General features: G+C 42.8%; 1 pseudogene across 1 annotated transcript; it reads left to right on the forward strand.

The window, feature by feature from the left end:
• The first annotated feature begins 743 nt into the window (after positions 1–743).
• Positions 744–1,077, forward strand: LOC307065966 (bolA-like protein 3; annotated as a pseudogene). The gene has a single exon. The product of its transcript is annotated as a bolA-like protein 3 (transcript).
• The last annotated feature ends 24,457 nt before the right edge of the window (positions 1,078–25,534 follow it).

Raw genomic sequence — 25,534 nt, forward strand, 5'->3', positions numbered from 1 at the left:
TCATAATAAAAATGTTGATTCACCAAGAAGATATATCAATCCTAAATGTGTATGCACCAAACAGAACTGCAAAATATGTGAACTCAAAAACTAATGGGCAGCATTCCCCCTCCCCTCCTAGAGCAGTGGCAGAGAAAACCATCTAAAACAAAAGATTTGAGTAAGATCCAGAATCTCCTAAGATAATGCAAATTCCCATGTTTCAATAAAAAGTCATCATCATACCACAAAAAAAAAGGTCTCAAACTGAATTTAAAAAGACAATCAGATGCCAACAACAATATGAAAAAGATGTTAGAATTATCTGACAAAGACTTTAAAGCACTCATCACTTTTTAAATGCTTCAATGAGCAATTACAAGCCCATTTGAAATAAATGAGGGGAAAAAAGAGTCTCAACAAAGAAACAGAAGATATAAAGAAGAACCAAAGGGCAATTTTAGAACTAAAAAATGCAGTACCAAAAAAACAAACTCAGTAGTTGGGCTTAAGAGCAGAATGTAGAAGAAAGAGGAAATTATTAGTGCACTGGAAGGAAGGACAGTAGACATTACCCAATCTGAACAATAAAGAGAAAAATAGATTGAAAAAAATAGTAGAGCCTCAGGGTCCTGTGGGATTATAACAAAAGACCTAACATTCATTTCACCAGAGTCCTGGAAGGAGAGGAGAAAGAGGACAGAACTGAAAAGTATTCAAAGAACGACACGGCGACCTAAGACAGCAGGCCACATCAGCCGGGCATGGCGGCATGGAGCCCAGCCTTGGCAGCGCCTCTGCTCTGTGGAACCTGCTGACTTCCTCTTCTCCACTGTGCCCAGTGAATGTTTGCCTTGCAGACTGAGGGGGGAAATCAAAGTGACCCAAATTCTCAAAGAAAAGTTTCCTCGAGCTACAGCTATCAAAGTCACTGACATTTCAGGAGACTGTGGGGCAATGTATGAAATTCAAATCAAATCGGAAGAATTTAAGGAGAAGAGAACTGTCCAGCAGCACCAGATGGTAAATCAGGCACTAAAAGAAGAAATCAAATGTATGCATGGATTGTGGATATTTATCTCTGTCCCCAAACACTGACCACGCCCTGGCTGCATAGATATTGATGCTGAAACCTTGGATAAATCTTATTGCCACCATTCTTTCCTAGGCATATGACAAAAAATTTATCTATTTTATTCATAGACATGTCCATATTGTAATTATAGAAGAATATGGTATCTATTTAGATGTTAATTAAAGGCAACAGACAACTAAAAAATTTTTTCATTACAAAAAAAACATGTATTCAAAGAAAGAGTGGTTGAAAACTTCCCAGGTTTGACAAAAGACATAAACCTTCAGATTCTAGGAGCTAATTTTACCCAAACAGTATAAATACAGAAAAAGCCATACAAGACACACCATAAATAAACTTCTGAAAGCGAAAGACAAAGACAAAATCTTGAAAGCAGCCAGAGAAAAATGATATGTTAATACTGGGGGAAAGCAATGAGAATAATAGTAGATTTCTCATCAGAAACTATGGAGGCCAGTGGAAGTGACACAATGTTCTTCAAGTGCTGAAAAAAAGGTTGCCTAACCCAAAATTTTATACCCAGCAAAAATGCCCTTCTTTAATTAAAGGGTAATCAAGACATTTTCCAGTGGAAAATAAACTAAGAGAACTTGTCCCCAGCAGACCTACCCTAAAAGAAAGGCTTAAAAAGTTCTGTAAACAGTAAGGATGCTATTAAAGAAAAACAACCTTGGAACATGAGGAAAGAAGAAAGAATACAATGAGCAAAAATGTGGATAAATACTATAAGTTTCCCTTCTCCTGAGTTTTCTAAACATGTTTGATGATCAAAGCAAAAATTACAATACTGTTTGATGTAGTTCTAAATGTATGTAGAGAAAATATTTTAAACAACAATATTATAAGTGGGGAAAATAAAGGTAGTTAAAGGGAGGCAATGTTTCTATACTTTATTCAAACTGGTGAAATGATGATACCAGTAGACTCTAAGTTATATATCAAGAATGTAATGCCTAGAGCAACCACTAAAAAAGTTACACAAAGAGATACCCTCAAAAACATTACAGGGCTTCCCTGGTGGTGCAGTGGTTGAGAGTCCGCCTGCCAACGCACGGGACACGGGTTCGTGCCCCAGTCCGGGAAGATCCCACATGCCATGGAGCGGCTGGGCCCGTGAGCCATGGCCACTGAGCCTGCGTGTCCAGAGCCTGTGCTCCGCAACGGGAGAGGCCACAACAGTGAGAGGCCCACGTACCGCAAAAAAATAAATAAATAAATAAATAAATTACAGATAAATCAAAGTGGAATTTTTTAAATGTTCAAACTAACCCACAGGCACACAGAAAAAAGAAAACAGAGAAACAAACCACAGAAAACAAATAAAAGACAATGGCAGAATTAAGCTCTAATATATCAATAATTATATTAAATATAAATGGTCTAAGTATACCAATTAAAAGAGGTGGCAGAAATGGATTAACAAACATGACCCAACTACACGCTGTCAACAAGAAACTCACTTCAAATACAACAACATAGGCAGGTTGAATGCAAAGGGATGGAAAAAAATATATCATGCAAACATTAAATAAATAAAAGGAGTATAATAATATCAGATTACATAGACTTCAAAGAAAATTACTATAGATAGAAAAGGATAATAATGATAAAATGATCAGTCCACCAAGAATGCATTCTTTTTTTGTTTTTTTGTTTTTTTGTTTTTGGCCATGCGGCACAGCATGTGGGATCCTAGTTCCCTGACCGGGGATTGAACCTGTGCCCTCTGCAGTGGAAGAGTGGAATCTTAACAACTGGACCGCCAGAGAAGTCCCAAGAATGTATTCTTATATACATTATTCTTGTATACTTGTGTATACATTTAGAATGTGTATATATCTTAAATGTGTTTATACCAAACAAAAGAGCTGCAAAATATAAGAAGTAAAAACTGACAAAACTGAAAGGAAAAAGAGATAAATCCACAATTATAGTTGGGTGCTTTAAGTCTCCTCTCTGAGAAACTAGACAGAAAAGCAACAAGGATATGGAAGAACTCAACACCATCAACCAAGAAAATGAACTGACATTTAAAGAACAATCCACACAACAGCAGAATACACATTTCTTTCAAGTGTCCATGGAACATATAGAAAAATAGGTTATATCCTAGGCCATGAAAAAAAATCTCAACAAATTTGAAGGAATTTAAGTCATTCAGAGTGTACTCTTCAACCACAATAAAACCAAATGGAAATCAATAGCAGAAAGATAACAGAAAATTTTCCAAACACTTGGAAAGTAAACAACACACTTCTAAATAACCCATGGATTAAGAAAAAAGTCTCAAGGGAAATTTTTTTAATGAAACAATGAAAATGAGAATACAACAATCAGAAGTTGTAGGACACAGCCAAAGCAGTGCTGAGAGGGAAATTTATAGTACTGAATGCATACATGAGAAAAGAGGAAAGGTTTCAAATAAATAATCTAAGCTCCCACATATAAAAGAAGAGCAGAATAAACCCAAAGGAAACATACAGATGGAAGGAAATAATAAGGTAAGAACAGAAATAAATGAAATTAAAAGAGAAAAACAATAGAGAAGATCAATGAAACAAAAATCTACTTCTTTGGAAAGATCAATAAAATTGACAAATCTCTGGCAAACTGACCAAAAAAAAAAAAAAAGAAAGAAAGAAAAAAATTAGGAAAACACAAATTGTCCTAACAGGAATAAAACAGATGATATCACCACAAACTCTGCAGATATAAAAAGAATGATAAGGCAATACTGTAAACAACTCTATACCCATAAATATGACAACTAAAACAAAATGGGTTGATTCCTCAAAAAACACAAGATACCGTAATTCACCCAATATGAAAACAAGAATGTAAATAGCCCTATAATGATTAAGAAATTTGAATTTGTGATTTAAAATTTCCAAAAAGGAAACCTCCAGGCCCAGATAGTGTTACTGATGAATCCTATCAAATGTTTAAAGAAAAATTAATGCTATTCTATAGGATTTCTTCCAGAAAATAAAGAGAAGGGAACACTCCCCAATTCATATTATGAAGCTTGTATTACTCTGATGCCAAAACCAAAGACTGTGAAAGAAAGAAAGAGAGGAGGGAGGGAGAGAGAGGGGAAAGAAGGGAGTGAGAAGAAGAGAGAGGGAGGAAGGAAGGAAAGAAACTACATGAATGTAGATGCAAAAATCCTTCACAAATATTAACAAGTAGAATTCAGCAATATATATAAAGAATTACACACAGTAACCAAGTGGGATATGTTCCATGGATGAAAAGCTAGTTCAGTATTAACAAGCTAAAAAATAAAAATCATATGATGATATTAATTGATGTTGAAAGAGTATTTGATAAAATTCAACATCCATTTATGATATTTTAAAAAAGAATGATGCTCTCAAAAAACTAGGAATAGTGGGGAACTTACGTGACTGGATAAAGGGCATCTATAAACAACCTACAGCTAACATTGCAGTCAATGGTGAAAGACTGAATGTTTTTCCCCTGAGATCTGGAACAAGGCAAGGTGTCACTCTCATCATTCTTATTTAACATATTGGTAAAAGTTCTAGCTAGTGCAATAATGAAACAAAAAGGGAAATAAAAGACATGCAAATCAGAAGAGAAGAAACAAAACTGTTTCTATTAGTATTTGTAGATGACCTGATTATCTATGTAAAAATCTACAAAAATTCTCTTAGAAATAACAAGTGAATTCAGCAAGGTTGCAGGATACAAGAAAACATGCAAAAATCAGCCGCATTTCTATATACTAGCAGTAAACATGTGAACACCAAAATTTTTAATAGAATACATTTATAATTGCTCAGAAATAATATATTAAGATGTAAATCTAACAAAACATGTACAAGGCTTGTACAGACAACTACACAATGCTGATGAAAGAAATCAAAGAAGATCTAAATAATCATTCAAGGATTAGAAGACTCAACAAAGAGATCAATTCTCCTCAAATTGATACACAGTTTTAAGGCAATTTCTATCAAAATTCTAGAAAGACAAAGGCATACATATTAATACACACACACAATGGTATTCTAAAATTAATTTCAAATGCAAAGGAACTAGCATAGCTAAAACAATTTTGGAAAAAAGGAATAGAGTGAATGGAATTGGTCTACCCAAGTTCAACATACTGTACAGCTACAGTGATCAATATGGTGTATTGGTAGAGAGATAGAACTGTATATCAATGGAATAGAATAGAGAGCCCAAAAGTAACTCACACAAATATGCCCAGCTGTTTTTTTTAATTGAAATATAGTTGATGTACAATATTATATGCTACAGGTTTTCAATATGGTGACTTGCAATTATTAAAGGTTATACTCCATTTATACTTATAAAATATTGGCTGTATTCCCTATATTTTACAATATATCACTGTAGCTTATTTTATACATAATAGTTTGTAACTCTTAATCCCTTACTCCAGAGTCCCTCCCCCATTCCCTCTTCCCGCTAATTAGTGGTGACCACTAATTTGTTCTCCGTATCTGTGAGTCTGTTTCTTTTTTGTTATATTCACTAGTTTGTTGTATTTTTTAGATTCCACATATAAGTGATAACACGGTATTTGCCTTTCTCTGTCTGACTTATTTCACTTAGCATAATACCCTCCAAGTCCATCTATTGTTGCAAATGGCAAGGTTTCATTCTTTTTTATTGCTGAGTAGTATTCCATTGCATATATATATATATATATATATATATATATATACACACCACATCTTCTTTTTCCATTCATCTGTTGATGGGAACTTAGGTTGCTTCCATATCTTGTATGTGCAGTTGATTTTTTTTTTTTTTTTCGGTACGCGGGGCTCTCACTCTTGTGGCCTCTCCCGTTGCAGAGCACAGGCTCCGATGCACAGGCTCAGCGGCCATGGCTCATGGGCCCAGGCGCTCCGCGGCATGTAGGATCCTCCTGGACTGGGGCATGAACCCGCGTCCCCTGCATCGGCAGGCGGACTCTCAACCACTGCGCCACCAGGGAAGCCCCTGATTTTTTACAAAGGCACAAAAAGCAATCTAATGAAAGAAAGATACAGCCTTTTCAACCAGTGGTTCTGGAGCAATTTGACATCCATAGGCAAAAATAAAAAACAACACAAAGAAGAATATTGATCTAAGTTTAACACATAAAATAAACTCAAATTGATCACAGACAAATGTAAAATGTAAAACTACAAAACTAGTAAAAAGCATTGGAGAAAAATCTTAGAATCTAGGGCTAGGCAGAGAGTCCTTAGACTTGATAGGAAATCATAATCCATAAAAGGAAAAATTGATAAAGTATACTTCATCAAAATTAAAAGGTTTTGCTCTTCAAAAGACCATGTGAAGAAGATGAAAAGACAAGTTCCAGAAAATATTGTATATCTTAAAAAGAGCTAGTATCTAGACTATAGAAAGAACTCTCAAAACTCAGCAGTTTAAAAAAAATCAGTCGAATTTTTTAAATGGGCAAAACCCAAAATATCATTATATGTGCATATTCATTTGCTTATCAAATAACAAGGTCTAATGGCAGATCCAATAATTTCTAAATAGAGATGAACACAAATTATAGTTCGAGACACCTACAACAGCTATAATGCTATATGGAAATATCTCTGGTTTCTATTGGTGACAAAGTCACCGGATATACAAGAGACATAGGAACATAAGTGACACAAAAACAAAGCAATCAGCAAAATCAAGTCTGTAGGAAATGGTACAATTCATCCAGTTCCTTCAATAAATGCCAAAGGTAAAAAAATAAAAATAAATTCCAAGGAAAAAAGAGAAAGAGAAGGTGGGGACTTAGAGATGAAAAAAGATGAGTTATGTCAACCAATTGCAATGGATGGAACTTATCTGATTCAAACCCCCCAAAAAACAGCTTAAAAGAAAAAAAAAAGACTATGAGACAAAACTGGCTATTGCCTGGATGTTTGACAATATGAAGGAATTCTTGTTAAAGTGAGATAAAGTTATTGTACTTACGTTTTTCTAAGGAGTCCTTATCTGTTAGAGATGCATTCTGAATCATCGATGGAGGAAGTAACTCGGTACCTGAGATTTGCTTCAGTAAACCAGGGGACAGGAAGGGGCCCGGGAGTTGGATCTGGGGAATGGGTACATGGGGGTCTGTTTTTCTGTTCATGCTACTTTTGTACATTTTTTAGTTTTCTATAATAAAAAGTCAAAACTAAAGTTGCAGTAAACATCATTGTACATGATTCTTTGTTTTCATTTAAGATTATTCCCCGCAGACATTTCCTAAAAGTAGAATTGTGGCATTCAGGGCTGTGCACACCAAAATGCTTTTGAAATGCCCTGCTTGAGTGAATTAGCGGAACATGAAAAACCAGGAGTAGCCCAGGACCACTCCCTGCAGGGAACCAGGGAACAAACTCAGAGGTGAGGATTGCCTTCCTCCACCCTACCTCTCCTCCTTGCCCGGATGTGTCCTTTCTCTATGAAAGAAACCATATCTTAGTCAGCTCTTGACTCCTGGTTCTCACCATTCCAACTTCCCTGGTTCTTGCACCCATTTGCTGCATTTAAATCATTCATTCATCTAGTCTGGTGGGTAAACATATATATTTCATCAGTACCTTTCTTTTATACTAGATGCCGTAACAACACACCTATAGCAAATTGCTATGCTCATTTGTAATAATGTCCTCAGGATAAACCCCTAGAGGGGTCTCCCTAGGTCAGAAGAAAGCGTAACTTCTCCTGTTCCTCACCACCACCACCACCCACCGCCCCGGCAGCCAGCAGTGCTGCTGGTTCCTTGCCTCTGACTACATACCATCAAGTCCACAAACACTGACAAATTTGGTGGGTTAAGATAAGATCACTTTGCTGTTAACATTAGCATCTTTTATTACTGGGAGGTTGAATCTTCTAATTGTGGTAAACCCTTAGGAGCACCGGAGAAATTTTATTTCCTTAGACTCCCGAGGAAAATAAGGTCTAGCATGGATCCTTCCTCTGGAGAGTGGATTTTCTGTTACCAACCCCTCCACAGCCAAAGCCCCCATGTTCCCTGAGCTGTGATCCCAGCGTGGGCCCCAGCCCCTGGCATGGGAACCGCTGGAGAGGAGGTCCTCAGGCAAAACTCCAGGAGCAGAGTCTCTGGGAGTGGAGACCGAGCATCACTGAGGAACCCTGATGAAGGCTTCTGACCAGCGTCACATCCCTAAAAACTTAGCGGGGCGCTCTTTCCCAGGAGGCAGCCCGAAACACTTCTTACTAAATGAACCAACAAGGAATTAGAGAAGGAAGGAAGGGAGGGAGGGAGGGAGGGAAGGAATTGCTAAATTAACTGACCAATATATTCATTAATGAACAAATGAGTTGATTCATTAACAAATGAATAAATGAGGGAGTTGGTGGGCTAGTAAATGAACGTCTATGAGAGAGTTGGGGAACCCGGCAGAGATGGAAGCCTGCCAGCCTGCCCTCTGTCACAGGCAGCCAGGTTGGAGGAAGAGGGAGAATCACAGCCCACCACCAACCTCCCTTTAGGCACTGGGGATGCCTACTGGGGCACCCCAGGACCCGAGCACCAAACTGCGCCCATGATGCTTCTCATAAAACGACAGAGTTTTACGTTGTCTACACACTTTTTCAAGGAAATTTTGTATGTGTCCTCACTACTAATGAAATAATTATTTTGGAGGAAAATTTTCAACTTTCCTCACTACTAATGAAATAATTATTTCGGAGGAAAACTTTCAACATCTGAAATAAAACAACACAAGCTGCAGAGAAAATGAACACTTGCCTTGTGAGTAAGCAGAATGGATTTTCCAAATTTCCACCAGGGAAGAGAGATCTGAGCAGCTTGGGAGCTGGAAGCTCCTCTCTCCTTTCTCTCCTGCCTACCCCCACCTCCACCTTTTCCTTCTTTGGCTTCCTAAGAAGGATTAGCACAGGTGAGAATAAAGCTGCTCAACATCCCCTAGGGCTCCCCATCCCCTCCATGCAGCGTGCAAGAGGCAGGCCCGCACCCCGTGCCAATCCCCACCCGGAGGCCAGAGGAACAAGGACATGTCTGGGGTCCCAGGGCAGCTCACAGGCACTGAGGTCTGGGGTCTCTGCTGTCTGTGTTCAAACCCCGACCCCAGCTTCTTCAGGGACCCACAGGCACCTGGGGTGGGATGAGACCCCAGACTCGGGAATCAGGGATAGGTCAATGGCCACAGGCAGGGCACACACTTTTTCCATAGAAAACCCAGGAATTACTCATTTTTATTGCTTGTTCCTCCAAGTTCTTGAAAATGAGTGGCCCAATACTTGGGCAGGTTTTCCCAAGGGGTTCCTTTTGCCCCTCTGCTCTGCCTTCTGGAATATACCTCCCCCTCCTAGCAAAACAGTGCGGCCTCTGCATCCTGGGAAAGCAAGAAATGCTCAGCCAGTGCCTCGTTGCTATTTCCATAGTCTGAGCACCACCACCTTTGTGTGCGTCACTGTCTAATTCTGTGGCAAAGAAACGGCTCCAGCTACACCTGCCCCTGTCTCCACCCCGGAAGGCGAGCCAGGGTGGCAAAGATGAGGCTCTCCCCTTCGGCACCCAGGATGCTCATCACCTCTCAGCCCGGCTGTCCCCACTCCAGCCTCTGCCTTTGCTGCCAGCCTGTCCTCCTCCCTCACCTTCAGGGGACCCAGCCGGCCATGCACCTCTTCCCTCCAATGTTACTACAACTTCTCGTCATAAAACGAAATGATTCCACTGTTTGTGCTGTTAGCTACATTTATCTTTAAGAGCAAAATGTTGAGTTTAGTTTAATGATGAAAAAAGCCTTTCAAAGGATAACTCATTGGAACTCATTATGTACCATAAAGGCCACTATTTAAAGATTCAGTAATTCCAGTGATGATCTTTTTAAAGCAGATTTATAGCAGAAAATAGTTAGATTCTTTGACTTCGGTTATAATTTTCCATTTTGTAATTTAATACTCCTTTAGTTTATATTTGCACATTAAAAATACAGCATCTAAAAGTCCATCATTAAATACTTTTAATAAGTGCAATAAATAAGTTTTACAGTGTGCATAAATCTAAAAACAAAACCCAACATAAATTGTTAATCTTACACTTTTTCTCATTAATTGCAATACATAAACATATGTTTTATACAAAGATATTTGCTACAAAATAAGTATAATAAATACAGTTTACCACATGTATTAATCTTAATAGTTACAAGCTGTTAATCTTATATATTAGGTAATAATTTTCAATAAATAATTGTTTATTATCTTGATGTTTGTTTGTCTTGGGTTTTAGCAAGATGCAATAAAGAAATGCAATTTTGAATAATTTGATTGTAAGACTGCTGGGGAAATACTGTATGCTATAATTAGCTGGGAGACGATTCTGTTCACAAGAAGAACAGTGGAAATGGGGTGAAATAACCAAAACATACGTTAGTGAGTCCATAAATAATTTAAGAAAAGTTCAGTTTCAAATAATATATTATTTTGAACACTTAAATGCAAATGCAATTAGTGAAACATGTCACATTCTTTCGTGCTTTCATCCTTACATATTCAAAGAAGATGGAGAAAGTGGTAAGCCTCATGGAAACTGCCCAGTTCCAAGCTGGGATGCAAGTACCTTTGGTGATGCCTTTGGTGAAAAGAGCGAACTGCCCGCCCCATCAGCCAGAGGCTCCCCGCAGCCTGTAAATGCAGCTTCTGGAACAGCCCGCAGAGCATGCACAGATGCAGCACCCTCCAGACCCAACCTTCCACCAGCATTTGTCCAATTCCACGTGAAAACCGCACACCCATTTTCAGGGAGGGGTTGTCACCTTTACCGAACTTAATAGAAATGGTTCATCTTATATGTAAAGGTAATAATTTGTCATAAATAATTGTTCATTATCTGGGTATTGGCTTGTCTTGGAGTTTAGCAATATGCCATAAAGCTGTGCAATTTTGAGTAATTTGATTGTAAGACTGCTATGAAAATGAGGTGGATTGTAATGAGCTGAGGGAGGGTCCTGTGGGTGAGAGACATCAAGACAGAACCAGACCACTGTCTACCAGCGACTGTAAAATCAGGGTCCTTGCCGATGACAACATGGGGTCTTTGCATATTCACTCAAAGACAGAGAGTGAATCAGTTTCCCTTTCTTCCCTTTTGGAGGCAACCAGCTCTGGCTGAATGAAGACTTGATCCCTTAGTGATGATGCAGAGATAGCCTCAGGGATGCTCAGGTCCTACTTATGGGTGCTGGGGGTGCAGCTGCAGAGGAATGCCTTGGCCAAGACCCCACAAGGCCCTTGTGCTGGCCAGTTGGTGTCAAAGGCTCACCTGTTGGTCTGATGCTTCTCACTGCAGCAACCACACACTGTCACACCCCTGCAGGCACAGGGCCGGACGGGTGCCAGTCACGATGAGGCTGTACTGGCTAGGCGCTAAGACCCTGCGAGCTCTGCCCTCATGGGATCCCAAGGGCACAGTCACTTTAGAAAAACCTCCCCCAGCCAAGAAAGGAAAGGAGGAAGGGAGGAGGGAAGGAAGGGAGGGAGGGAGGAAGGGAGGAAACGGAGAAAAAGAAACAGAATCCCAGATCCATTATAACCATGAACCACTTTTCCAATTGTAGACAATATTAGCAACCCCACAAAGATACACACACACACATACATGCACACGCACGCACGTGCATCAAGTGATGCAAAAGTCTCCACACCAAAGCACGCTAGTAATGTGCTCATGTCAGTAGTTCCTGCGGCTTTAACCCCTCCTTCTATGCTTCTTACTACATGTCCCTGGTACAGCCAGCCTGGCTTCTTTTTTTTACACCCAGCTCCTTGGACAGCCCTCCCAGCCTCACCTGGAGGGTAAGCCCCTGGCACCCTCTGGCCAGGCTGGGTGTGGCCCACAGGCTGGGAGGAGGCTGTTCATCAGGGCAACAGATCAGCTCAGTCCCTGGACGTTCCTGCCTAGGGTGGGGCTTCAGGCAGAGCTGGTTCCAGGCTCCTAGGAGCAAGTTCCATGAGCCTGAGGCTCAAGGGATCTGAAGACATCACAGACTCACTGACTTGTCCTCTCCTTGATCACAGCCAGCAGCTTCCATCCCGCTGCCCTGCTCTCTGCTGGACAGGGAGGAAGCCCACCCCACCCCCAACCGTCCCACCTCCGCCCAGGCACAGTCTTCAGTTCTCAGGTGTCACTACCCCAGGCTCCCCAGCCTCCACCCTGGATATGAGATAACAGGTCTCAGGGTGCAGCTAGCACTATGGGGGCAGGGGCTGGCCCACTCCCACCCCATCCACCCATATCATGACTTTGGAGAGGCCTCCTAAGGTTCGTGAGGGGTGGGCAGAGCCGCACCCCAGCTCGTCGAGGGGAAGGAATTTTAGAACATCCCTGGATAGTCGGGAAATCCTGACTAATCTGGACTTCCGGTGGAGGGCCCGGCTTGAAGTGGGGACCACTCTGATACCCCAGAAGATGATGTGAGAGCCCCAAAGGGGGAGCCTTGGGCTCCTCTCAAACTCAAGGGGAAGGAAAAGGAGTCAGGAAAAGTCTGCTGCTCAGAGGCAACTGCCTCTAAAACCCAAGATGACGAACACTAAAGCTCGTTTCGGCAGATGGAAACGCGCCTGCCTCCTCGCCTGAAGATGCGAAAAGCAATCCGAGTCCCTGGGCGGCGCAGGGCAACTGCGGAAATCTCGCAGCCAGATGAAGCTCATAAATTTCCCCTATGAACAATTGTTTTCATTTCCCTCCCATGCCACTAGATATTATAAGTGGAAAGCAAAACACAAGTAAATATGTTCATTCCACTCTTGTGATCAGTGATAAACGAGAGGCCGCCGAGGCTGACAAAGGTCAGCGGGCCGCGCGGTGGGTCTGCGGGCAGACACTGCCACCCTCCGGCCGCGTGCGGGACTGCACTTGTCGGCGCCGCCCGACTCGCCTGCCTGCCCGCCGGAGCCGCAAGCGCGGTCTGCAGGCTCACTTCCCATAAACGTTCACTTTGCTCCCGTTAGGGCATCAATACATACGAAGTGCAGAAACGTGAGAAAGTACAGAAAACCCCCAATTAAAAATAGACATCACCCATAACCCTTCTCCTAAATCTAACCGCTCCTATTAACATTTTAGTACATTTTTCTCTTATTCTGTGACCATCCTACAATGCATGTAGAAGCTGTACATACAACATTTTAAAGTGTCCATATAATGTTCAATCCTGATGTTCTATGTAATGTTTCAACTAGAACAATTTCCATAAATATCTCATGAATATCTTTTTAGGGGCTGCATAGTATTTCAACTTGTGACTGTATGAAAATTTACTTAACCATCCCCCAATTATTGCTCATTTTAAATGTTTCTGATTTTAAATCTTTGTAGATTATGCTGTGACTGAAATCTTTATGCATAGACTTTTGTTCACATTGTTAAGACTGATCACTAAAGGTGGAATTATTAAGGGAATTAATTTTTAAGGCTCTTAATGACATTATTTCTAGATGTGTAATACCTGTATGAAGAATATTACAGGAAATGGTGAGTGAGCATAAAACAGTGCCCAAGTGAATAATGAAAGGTGATACACTAGCTCCTGGACAGAAAGGCTCTGTACTGTCAACATGTCAATCTGCCCCCACTTAATCTTGCAATTTAATGCAAGTCCAATCCAAATTCCATCAAAACTTTTTTGAGGTTTTGTCACAATGATTTCCAATTTCATTTGAAAGCATGAATAAGTAAAAAAAAAAACTGTTCAGGAAACATTTTTTTAAAAAAAAGGAAAAGAGAGATGGAGAAATGAAAAGAAAGTTTCTCAACCAGGTATTAAAATATGTTGCAGGAAACAACAATAATTAAAACAGTGAACAAATATGCATACATTTATAAAGGCATTTATATCAATGAGAAAAGGATGGCCAATTGATGAGGTTGTAAGTACATTCTACCACTCATTCAAAAAACAAACTAAATCAGTGCCTTGCTTCACACCACATATCAAAACAAATCCTATAGGAATTAAAGATTTTAATTTTTAAGTGAAACTACAGAAGTACCATTTATATACATTGTAATGGGGAAGCTCTTTCTAAGACCAATTCCAAAGGCAGAAACTAGAAAGATAAAAGATAGCTAGATTTGAATTGTGCATTTAAAATATCCATATGTGAAAAATGCAACTTTGAAATTGAAAGGTAAACCAAAACCAGGAAAAAAATATTTTCAACATATATAACAGAGAGAAGGTTAATGATGCCCCTAATGTAGAAAGCTTTCTCACAAATGAATAACAAAGACAAATATTTCAACAGGAAAAAAATGTATGGAGGACATGAGCAGCAATTCACAAAAGAATAAATACAAATGACAAACACATAAAAGATATTCAGCCTTATTAGTAATCAAAGACATTGCAATTTGAAACAAAAATGAGAGATCATTTTTGCTCCTATATTGGTAAAGATAAAAACAATTGATAATATATGGTGTTTTCAAGGAGGGGAGAGATGAATCGTTTCAACACCACTGATGATAGGGTAAATTGGGTAACCTTTACGAAGGGTAATTTGGTAATACTATCAAAATCCTTAAAAAATGCATGACCCAAAAATTCTACTTCCAAAGGAATCAATTATGGATGTGTCTAAAGATTTAGCTGTAAGTTGTTCATTGCTATTGGAAACAAATCCAACGCCCAACGACAGATGAGAATTATATATATTCTCCATACAATAGAGTCCTTAAAAATAAGGTTATACAAATGTACCTAATAACATTTAGGGATGTTCATAACATAATGTTAAGTAATAAAAAGCAAGTTACAAACAATGTAACTATGTTTTCTACACACATAGGAAAAAAACTATAGGGGTGTACCTCCAAACAATAATGGCAGGTGAGACTACAAGTAATTTTTTTTGCATCCATAGTACTGAATTTGTGTGGATAATCGATACAGATAAACAGGCACACCTCATATACAGTTACCAATACTTTTTTTTCTTTTATTGAAGTATAGTTTATTTACAATGTTGTGTTAATGTCTGCTGTACAGCAATGTCTGCTGTGATTCAGTTATACATATATATATGCTTTTTCATATTCTTTTCCATTATGGTTTATCACAGGATATTGAATATAGTTCCCTTTGCTATACAGGAGGACCTTGTTGTTTATCCATCCTATACATACTAGTTTGCCTCTGCTAGTTTGGGAATTTGGGATTAGCAGATGCAAACCAATACTTTCTTATACAGTTCATGCTTCAGTACCTCGACACTATTCTATTTACACTCTGTTTATGTACGTTAGAGTCTTTCTAAAGTTAGTGCATTGTCAACACATTTTATACAGTAATTTATGAGGCGAATGTAGTTAATAGTTAATTTCATATATAAGTAATTTTTAATATTTTTTGCTAATTGGTATTTGCTAATTTTCTCCATTTAATGATTTCTTATTGATCGTGAATGAGAAAAACAGTTTTTAGGGGTTTCTAGAAAGGTCAGAGAAGAATTTGTGATCTCCATCATCCTCACCCAAAGTTGGATCTGCCTGCTCTGTGTGTGTCTAGAGGACCATGTGCTCGGGATAGGGGCAGGGGGGTTCTTTTGTGAAAGGCAGATCAGGAGTTCAATCTGCACCCTAATGCCCAGAGGCATCACCTGGTTGAGTAGATGCAAAGGCACCAGAGAAGGAGGTGCCTGTGTGGATACAGATACTGGGACTCTAGTTTGGGGTCCCCTCAACCACTTAACTGTAATCCATCTGTCCCAAGTAAGGTATGTGCTAAGAGAAGGGCATCCCCAAAAGAGTCCCCTGGGCACAGTGCTATGAGAACCCACTGCACTGGCATGGAAAGATCTCCTAGGAAGTGACACACAGAGCCTACCACGGACATCTTAGTACCAGCAGTCTCTGACATGTCCCAAGGTATCACAATTGACCAAAAGCCACAGCCCAGCCTGGATGACATCACCACACCCAGGCAGCCATGACATGAAGTCAGAAGGCCTTTCCTTTCCACTCTGGCTGCATCAACAAAGGAGCTCACCTAAAAGACACCTTAAGAACACACGCATCACCTGTGAGCATCTCAATCCACTGCTCGGCCCTGGCACTCAGTGCAATGCTTGGCACATGGTAGACGCTGAACAAGTGTTTACTAAATATAGGAAGGCACAGGGGAGAGTGGAAGGGAGGTGCAAACACAATCCAATGGCTTGTTTCTCTCCCAATTTCGTATCCAAAGGCAACACTGCATTTCCGGGTCGAATTCAAGTGTCTTCATCAATTTCATACTGAGCATCTGCTGTGGGAGAGAAGACCATGCCCACAGTCTGGGTGGCTCTTACCTCCAGGACAAATCACCTTCCGAAAGACACTCCCCACGTGCTGCTGGGGAAAAACGTGACAGAGTCAGAACTGCCCTCGGGGACGGCTGCAGCGCAGAGGCAGGTGGGTGGGAAGTTGAACACATGCTACTCACCTGGCAGTGGGGAAACCTGGACAAAGCTGGGTCTCTTCTTCCCCATCTGTGAGATGGTGTTAATTACCCAGGCTTGTCCCAAGACTCTAATGACGTAATGAGCACAAAAGCCCCTCATTAACCAGGGCTAAAGACATCGCTGTGCCATGTTTCAGAGAAGCCCTGTATGCCACTGGCCAGAGCAGGAAGTGGGATGAAGGGATGAGTACCCCTACCTGCAACACACTGAGCCCAGAATTTTAGCCCTGGGGCTCCTGACCCTCCTCTTGGGGACCAGAGCTGCCTGATGGCTGAGTCCCTGCTGAATGCTCAGGTGTATGTCACTCTGCCCTGGAGGATGGGGAGGGCTCATGGTTGGGGGGCAAGGGAAGGCAGCCCCCCATTTAAGGGTCTGTGCTCCAAGTACCTCCTTTCCCTTGTGCAAGGAGGTCGGGGTGGGGCACAGGGTGGGTACAAGGCTGCCCCCAGTTCAAAAGGCCTCTCCACTGGCTCATCCCAGGGTCCTTGCAGGGAGCCCACGGGTCCCCACACAGCACTCAGGCACCTCCACCATCACCGGACGTGGCAATAGAATGTCCAGCAGGTAGGATGGATAAACAACAGGGACCTACTGTATAGCACAGGCAACTATATTCAATATCCTAGGATAAACCATAATGGAAAAGAATATTAAAAAAAAGAATGTCTGTATGTGTATAACTGAGTCACTTTGCTGTACAGCAGAGATTGGCACACCATTGTAAATCAACTATACTTCAATTAAAAAATTAAATTAAATTAAAAAAAAAAAAAAGAATGTCCAGCAGGGACTCCTCAACTCTCTCTGTCTCAAAATGGCTAAGGGATGAGAGGTGACACAGATTAGGAAGTAGATAAGCACATTTAATAGACACTGAGATGATAGACTCATATATTTTTTTACCCCGGCGTGAGATACCTAAGCCGACACAGCCACGCCCACTCCCCAGGATTAGTGTAGGATGTTCCCACCAGGCCACGTGCTCTGGGAAGGGTCTGCGTCCTGCTGCTTCCATGACCAGGGACGAGCCCCCAAGCTGGAAACACAAGGATGAGGCCTGCACCAACGCTAAGCCTGCCAAAACACGACCAAGGCAGTGCCCCTCCTGTACCCGCTGCCATGAGGGTGCCCCTGCAGTGACCTTCACCACACTCAGGCTCACCGAAGAGACACACACATTTTAATCCAGAAAGCCCCCCTTCAAGCTGTTCCACTGAAGGACCCAAGGACAAAACCGGGGAGCTGGAGATGGGCAGGTGTATCCAGACAACCTGCAGCACCATCACCCTCCTCAGGCCCGAGGAGGTCACCAGAAAAGGAAAAGAGGCAGTTCTGGCCCGGGGAGTTCACAGTGCGCCTGGGGAAGAAGACCCAAGCTAGGAGGGAGCACGGGAGGATGCAGCAAGCAGGGCACGGCCCCGCGCTATGTGGCTCCACGCAGAGCAGTGGAGCTGAGTGGGCAGCAGAGGCCCACCCAGGCTGGGCAGTCAGGGCCCCTACCAAGCAACGTCAGGTCAAAAGCGGCCTTAGGGCTTCCCTGGTGGCGCAGTGGTTGAGAGTCCGCCTGCCGATTCAGGGGACGCGGGTTCATGCCCCGGTCCGGGAAGATCCCACGTGCCGCGGAGCGGCTGGGCCCGTGAGCCATGGCCACTGAGCCTGCGTGTCCGGAGCCTGTGCTCCGCAACGGGAGAGGCCACAACAGTGAGAGACCCGTGTACCACCAAAAAAAAAGTGGCCTTAGAGGGACGTGCTTAATTGGACTCCCTGGCCTGGATGTGCCTGGTGGCCCAGAGGAGCTGGCTGGGCCTCTCCGTGCCTCTCCTCTGGGAAGAGCACGGGAACCACAGAGCAGACCTTGTTTTGTGCAAGGCCACACCTGCTGCCCAGCACGTCCTACTCATACCTCCAAAAACCAGGCATCGGTGAGGGACGAGGGGCAGTGTGTCACTCACAGGAAGCCACGGGGGGAGGGCACAGGGCATTTTGCTGGGAGGTAACTACCCTGAAAGTCTGAGGGCTCACCCAGCCCCCCGTTCTGCCTTTGCTTCCACCTCACATTGAGCACACCAAGCCCTCTTCCATCCACAACTGAGTGCGTGTGTCCCCTCTCTCTGGAATGTTCTCCTTGGTCACGTGATAGCCATGCGTCTGGTTGCAGGTCAACCCCCCTTCCTCAGGGGCATCGTCTCCACCCACCCCAGGCCTGGTCTAGTCTCCCCGATTCACAGGGACAGGGACAGGGGGAGGAGAGTAAGGCACTCACCTCAAAGTTTAAGGGGGCACCAAAACACTCAACAATTAGGGTAAGTACAATATTTTGAAAAATCAAAATTAATACGAAAAAATCCATATGAGCACAATCTCAAATTTTAAAATAAAGCTGACCCCGCCTCAGCGGCCTCCCCCAGCCCCAGCCCTGCCATTTCACACGTCACAATGCCCAGTGCTTTGTCCTCATTGTCCTCACCACGGCCATAAATCAGTATTCACAGGGGGACAGCTGGATTCATCTCTGATCCCACAAGGGCACGGGCAGCATGCTTCACCAACCCTGGTGTCCCGGGCACCCAGCTGAGAGCTTGGCACATAGTAAAGACGTACCTGGGAATCCCAGAGTGAACGTCACAGGTGGAAAATAGCCCTGACAGCTGTGTGGCGTCTGCTCAGATGCCACAACCCGCTAGAGGCTTCGTCCCCCAGCCCTGGGAGACTCGCCCGCTGGACCAGTCACTGCCACCCAAAAAGCCCCTATCTTCCCACAGGAAGGAGCCAGGGCTGGGCTCTGACAACCCCTTTGCTGTCATTTGTGAAATGATACGTTAAGGGCAGAGCCGATGGGATGCGAAAGCCGGTAAGACTCGCAAAACAATCAGGCAGATCCTGAGAAAATGTATCACCTATTCATTTCCTACGGATCCCGTGACTTTTTCCCACCTTTCTCCCAAGGGCCACCACGAAATGGCGTAGGAGGGTGTAGGTTCTGCCGGTCCAGGCGCTTCGGTACCTGGGCTTCCGCTGCTGGGGACCCAGGTTGGCTCCATTCCAAGGCAGTTGCTCCCTGTCCACTTCTTCACAGAGAACATTTCTGTTTTGAAGAAGTATAATTTGAGTCCGGCCGGAATCACAGTGGATAGGTTTGCCTGAAACATGCTAAAATGCAGGCAACTGCTAAATAAAAATCCCCAAATAACCATGCTCTATTTTTGTGCTTTTATAGATTCTTTGAAAGGAAAAAGAGAAAGATATTAAGAAATGCAGCATTTTTCCATTTTCTTACCTGATGTCCCAGTTGCAGGAAACATAGGAAGTGGGGGGGATACGAGAGCAGGGGGCGTCCCACATGGGCCGGCGCTCCTGCTCTGCGGGTGGGCACTGCCTCAGCCCTCCAGATGCACCCTCCTTGTCCCTCTGGTTTGGAGGGGCAACTGTGCTGAGGATAGAAAAGGGGAGAAGAACCCCAATTTTTATCATTCGCTCCCAAGTTCCTCAAAAGATGCCCAGCTGGAGAGGTGCCCGTGCACAACCCCCAATGCCAGCAGCCCAGTGCTGCCAGCTCCTGGGGACCCAGGCCAAGCCAGAGACCAGCCTGGGCGGGCTCATTGTTGAGGAGACATGGATGAAGAGGGAAAAGCAACACGCTGTTTTGATTCTTTGTTAAAAACTCACAAGCCCTGGCAAAGGGTCAGTCTCGCTTTCAGAAAGGACATTAGGTGCCGTTTTCCTCCTGGAAGCCCCATAAACCCCCACGTCTCCTCAATATACAATTCAAAAAAGGCCTCAGAACTGCCACTGCTGTCATGCTAAGCACTGGAAAGTTCTGCTTGACCTTTTATTAACATTTTTCTAAACCAATATGCTTTTTTTTTTTTTGCTACAAGCACCCTGAGGAATTATGAAAAATACTTTTTTCTGTAGTTTATCCCATATGCACTTAATAGGCTCACAAATATAATACCATTATAAAAAAGAAAAACTGCCAACTCTGCTAAAAAAATTGTCATAACACTAAATTATTATATAAATATAAAAGGAGTGTGTCTGTAAAATATTCACTCAATGAACATCCCAAGGTGATGGTTTTGCTATGTTGTTTTTATTCCTGAGAGATCCATAACGCATTTGGATATGCCACATGTCACCACATGAATCAGGCAGTTAATGCATGTGCTTTTTAGAAGCAGGGATGTCTTCCCAATAGAATGTGCTATAAAAAAATGTAGAGATCCGGCTGCTTTGTCTGATAGGCATAATTTAATGTCTTGCTTATAATACTGCATCTTAAGGAAAAATACACACTGTCCTATGTAGTTATTTACAATATATTGCTAAGTCTATGCAAATATGTTTCCCCGAGCCCAGGATTATATAACAAAGGTCAACAATGTTTGAAATATTTTGAAGCATATTCCCAGTATGCTTAGTATATGGTGCTAATGTCCAATATATGCACATATATCTTAATATATTTCCAGATATTTCTGTTCATTGTTCTCGCCGTAGATTCCCACAGAATACTATTAGAGGAAGGTTTTCTTCTGAAGAAAGCCAAACATCGCCTATCCATCTTGGAAAAATTTATTAAGGTGGCTACTTATGCGGTCCTTAATATTGCATTAGTATGGAGGTTGCTCAGTGCCACTGCGGGAGAGAAAAAGAAGCCAGTTCGATAATTCTGGAACCAGAGATTCAACATATGCAGAACAAGCACACACCTATGTGATCCTATTTTTCTGTCACAAATTTCCAAATCTGGCAATTACACAGAGGCATCACACTCATGCATACACACATACAAGCACACACACACACATACGTGTTTGTGATCTGGTGTACACAAAACAAAGATGACAAGTCACACAGTCTAACTCTCATTTCTAAATATTGCAAATTCTGTCCTTATTTTTCTGAGGGGAATTTTGTGACCACATGCAAATTTCATTCAGATCACTTTCTCAAGCAAAGAAAGTCTGACTAGTTGCACAAGGGTGAGGGAAGGAGTTGTAAAAACCATACTTCCAGGGCTCCCCTGGTGGTGTAGTGGTTGAGAGTCTGCCTGCGGATGCAGGGGACACGGGTTCGTGCCCCGGTCCGGGAAGATCCCACATGCCACGGAGCGGCTGGGCCCGTGAGCCATGACCGCTGAGCCTGCGCATCCGGAGCCTGTGCTCCGGAACGGGAGAGGCCACAACAGTGAGAGGCCCGCGTATCGCAAAAAAAAAAAACAAAAAAAACAAAAAAAAACATACTTCCAGTATCCAAGCCATGCCCAGAAGAGATTTGTATCAAAGGTATCTGAGATCTGGGCCCTCAACTCCACCCTCCGTTCCAAACATGCTGTTCTCTTACCGTTCCCCAATCACTGGGTTGGACACACACAAAAAATTTTTTTTTCGGCCACGCCCACATCTTTCGGGATCTTAGTTCCCCAACCAGGTATTGAACCCGGGTCACGGCAATGAAAACGCTGAGTCCTAGCCACTGGACTGCCAGGGAACTCCCTGGATCAAATTTTAAAAACCTACACAGTCACCCAGACATCAAAACAAGCAGCTGGTGCATATAAGAAGAAGTCAATTCTAGGAAGATCCTCATCCCCTGTGTCAGTGGGCTTCTCATTTCTATGCTGTTGTGACACTGTGTAGCTGTCACCAACCCTGGGCCACATCACTGCAGAGGTTCACTCTGCCAGCTTCACACCCCCTTAGTCTTTAAGGTCCTCAAAAACCCCAAGGCAAAACCCTTCCAAACAATCCACCATTTAAGAAACTACAAACATTACCGGCTTCCAAGGACTATGAAATATGTCTAAGATGTTTTCTTAGAATCCTTTTCCATATGATCAATCCAGCCAACCACACAGCCCACCTGATGAGGCCTCTGAAAAGGGCCAAAGCTATGAAATTAGCTTTCCTCCACCCAATGCTTTGTATCCCCACCATCAGCAGAAATGAGTAACCCAGAGTGGCCTTGAGCATGGAGTTCTCACAGGTGCTCAGTCACAGACACAGTGCAGGCTCCTGGTGAGAAGGCACTCTCTCCTTTTTCTCCAGAAGGAAACTTCATGAACAGACTTTGTTCCAGATGACCTTCTTGTTTGACTCTGGCCATGGGATCCCCTGCACCCCAGTAGTGACCCCACTTGTGTAGGGGAGATTGGAAGATAGGACAACATGCACACACATGTGTGCTGAGGACAGCCCCTAGTCTTGCTAAACCGTACACTGGTTTCATGAAGCATTCTAGAAGGTTTTCAGGAAGAGTCTCACAAAGGCCAAGAGAGCTGTGAGCATCTTTGTTCTCCCACTGGAAGCTCAACTGTATATAAGGAAGAGCAAATGTTAAATCATTTAAAGAGAGCTTACGTTCTTATACATCTGTTGTGTTTACTCATCCCCTAGTTCTGACTCTTAGAGATAGCAATAAATCTATTTTTTAATCCCCTCTTCTGATGACCGATTATTCATCGCTGAAAGGGATGGAGGGAGGCCATGTGAGGAGTGATCCACCCTCTGGAGCAAGCTCCACTTTCGCAAGATAAACAAGGTCCAGGGAGATTCTTCTTCTGTCCTGGGTAGTTTATGCAAACGAAATAAGGAGTTGGTGGCAGCTCACAGAAATATAAATTACCCTCTGGTGGGAACTCCAACCACTTGTTACAGTCAATTTCAGCAAGGAGGAGCCCATGGTGACATCTACACAAGCAATACAATTCATTTTTATACCGCGTCCCTAATACAAAGATCACAAATGGCCACGTGGAAAGTCAGTCATCCCTGAGCGAAAGCGAAGAGGATGGGAAGCCAACCAGGTGGAAGCAGGAGAAAGAGAAGCCTCCACTTCTGCGCCCTGAGAAGAGGGGAGGAGTTGCCAAAGCCAGTGCCTAGAGAGCTCTGTAAGCCAGGATAGGATAGTCTTGTGCTGCTTAACAAACAACCCACAAAGCTCAGCAGCTTAACACAGCAACGTTACTTTCTTGCTCTCACAAAACCCGCCGAGCTTCTGGGAGGCTCATAGGACAGCTGTCTACATTCCACGTGACTCAGGGATCCAGGCTGTATTGATCCTGTGGCTCCCACCTCTTAACAGAGGCCTACGTGAGCAGAGGAAGTGAGCCATGGGTAGCCAAACAGGCACTTTGATGCTTTCACCTGGAAGATGTCCTTTGACCAGAGTAAGGCGCACCATCTGTATTTGCAAGGGAGCCGGGAAATTTGGCAGAACAGAGGGGAATATTTGGTAAATACTCCTATCTCTGCCACTGGTGACAAAACCATTCCACAGAGAGTCAATCATGGCAGAAGGAAGTCAGTTCCCAAGCAGGACACATAATAAAGGAGGTTCCAAGCACTTTTCCTAAAAAACTGTTTTCTCCCTTTGTCTCTAACTAAACTGTGCTTTGTTTAACTGGATCTCTTGGGCTAAGATATCAAAGAAATGTAATTTCCTCATCTGTAAAATGTGGGTACCAATGCCAGTCTAACAGGTTATTATAAAGATATAAGACTTCATGCATTTGTAAAGCTCACTCTGTTAGTGTACACATGTGGGTTAGTAGAAGTAACACATAACCAATTGGCCAGCATTTCAGCATGTTGGAACATGCTCTGGTTCAATGGCTAGAACCGTGGCATCCAGAGTGGTCTCCAAATGGTGATACCCATCTGGTTCCATGTGATGTTTAGCCTTCTGCTTTCCATGCCTTTCATTGTCATATTTGCTTTAACACCTCTGCCAAGAATAAACACTTCCATATTTTTTGTATACACATTCTTATCAAGTGTCAGAAGTTCACGGTTCCATGTACTTGATCCCACAGCAGAATGCCTAGATTACTGGCTAGAATTTTGTATTTTTTAAATGAATTCCAAATATGTCCCAGGATATCTAGCAGGTTCCTGAATTTGCACTTAGTACATGCTTAATCTTGTCGGTTTTCCCACACTGGAAACTTAATTCTAATGGGTATATGAGGGGGTCGTAGATCCAGGTATTTTTCCAATGGTCTTATACTGATTTTCTTGGGTTTTGGTTAGATATATATTGCAAACTATTCTTCCTAAAAGCTTCTTGACACCTTCTCATCTCTGAGTCACATATGAAATGACCAACTGCAAACAAAACCACCTTGAGACTTGACAAGAGGGAAGAGATGAGGTGGAAACTTTCTCACTGGGCTCAGTGGAGATGGCATGGCATGGCAAAGTGGAAGAATCTCGTCACTGAACTTGGGTTCCAATCTCAACTCTGCCATTTGCTAACTTGGCCTTGAGCAGATGGGATCCTCTCTTTGGCCTCTGCTGGCAGGAGAGGAGGACAATACAAGGTGGATTCAGTAAGACAACACGCCCAAGACTGTGGCTTGGTGAGTGCTGAGTACTCAGTGAAGTCTAGTCCTTTTCCTCAAACCTCTGGTGACACCCTCATCACTGGGCATCCAAAGTGCAGTAAGACTCTGGCCATGTAGGTGTCATGAGCACACTGGTTCAGGGAGTGCATGGGAATAGTCTCCTCTTTATAACTCTGTTGGTAAAATGGAGCCACTTCCAGAAAGTAGCCCGTGAGATCCTCCTTGTGGCTTGAACTGGGATCCCCTAGAAGCCCCCAATAATGGGGCCATCCATCCATGGGTTTTCCTACTCAAACTCACAGGGCAGGGTCTAACCTTTGCCATTGCCGCCGCCTCCAACATCATGGATTGGAATTCGTGTTGAAATTATCTGTCTGTTCTCAGACTACACCAACCCATGCCCAGTTCAGCTTTCTTAACCAATCTATTGGCTATTTCAACCAAATTACCAAAACACAAAGATAAAATAATCAGAAATGCTAATTCATTGCTGAAAATCTGGCCAGCAGGGCCTAGATGGTGTGAGCAGTTTTAATATTATACTTTTGTGCTTTCCTAAACTAATTTAGCCTACTAATTTTCTATAATTACCTGAATGCTCTTAGCTTCCGCTGGTC

This window comes from Hyperoodon ampullatus (assembly GCF_949752795.1).
Source record: "Hyperoodon ampullatus genome assembly, chromosome: 18".
Lineage (NCBI taxonomy): Eukaryota > Metazoa > Chordata > Mammalia > Artiodactyla > Ziphiidae > Hyperoodon > Hyperoodon ampullatus.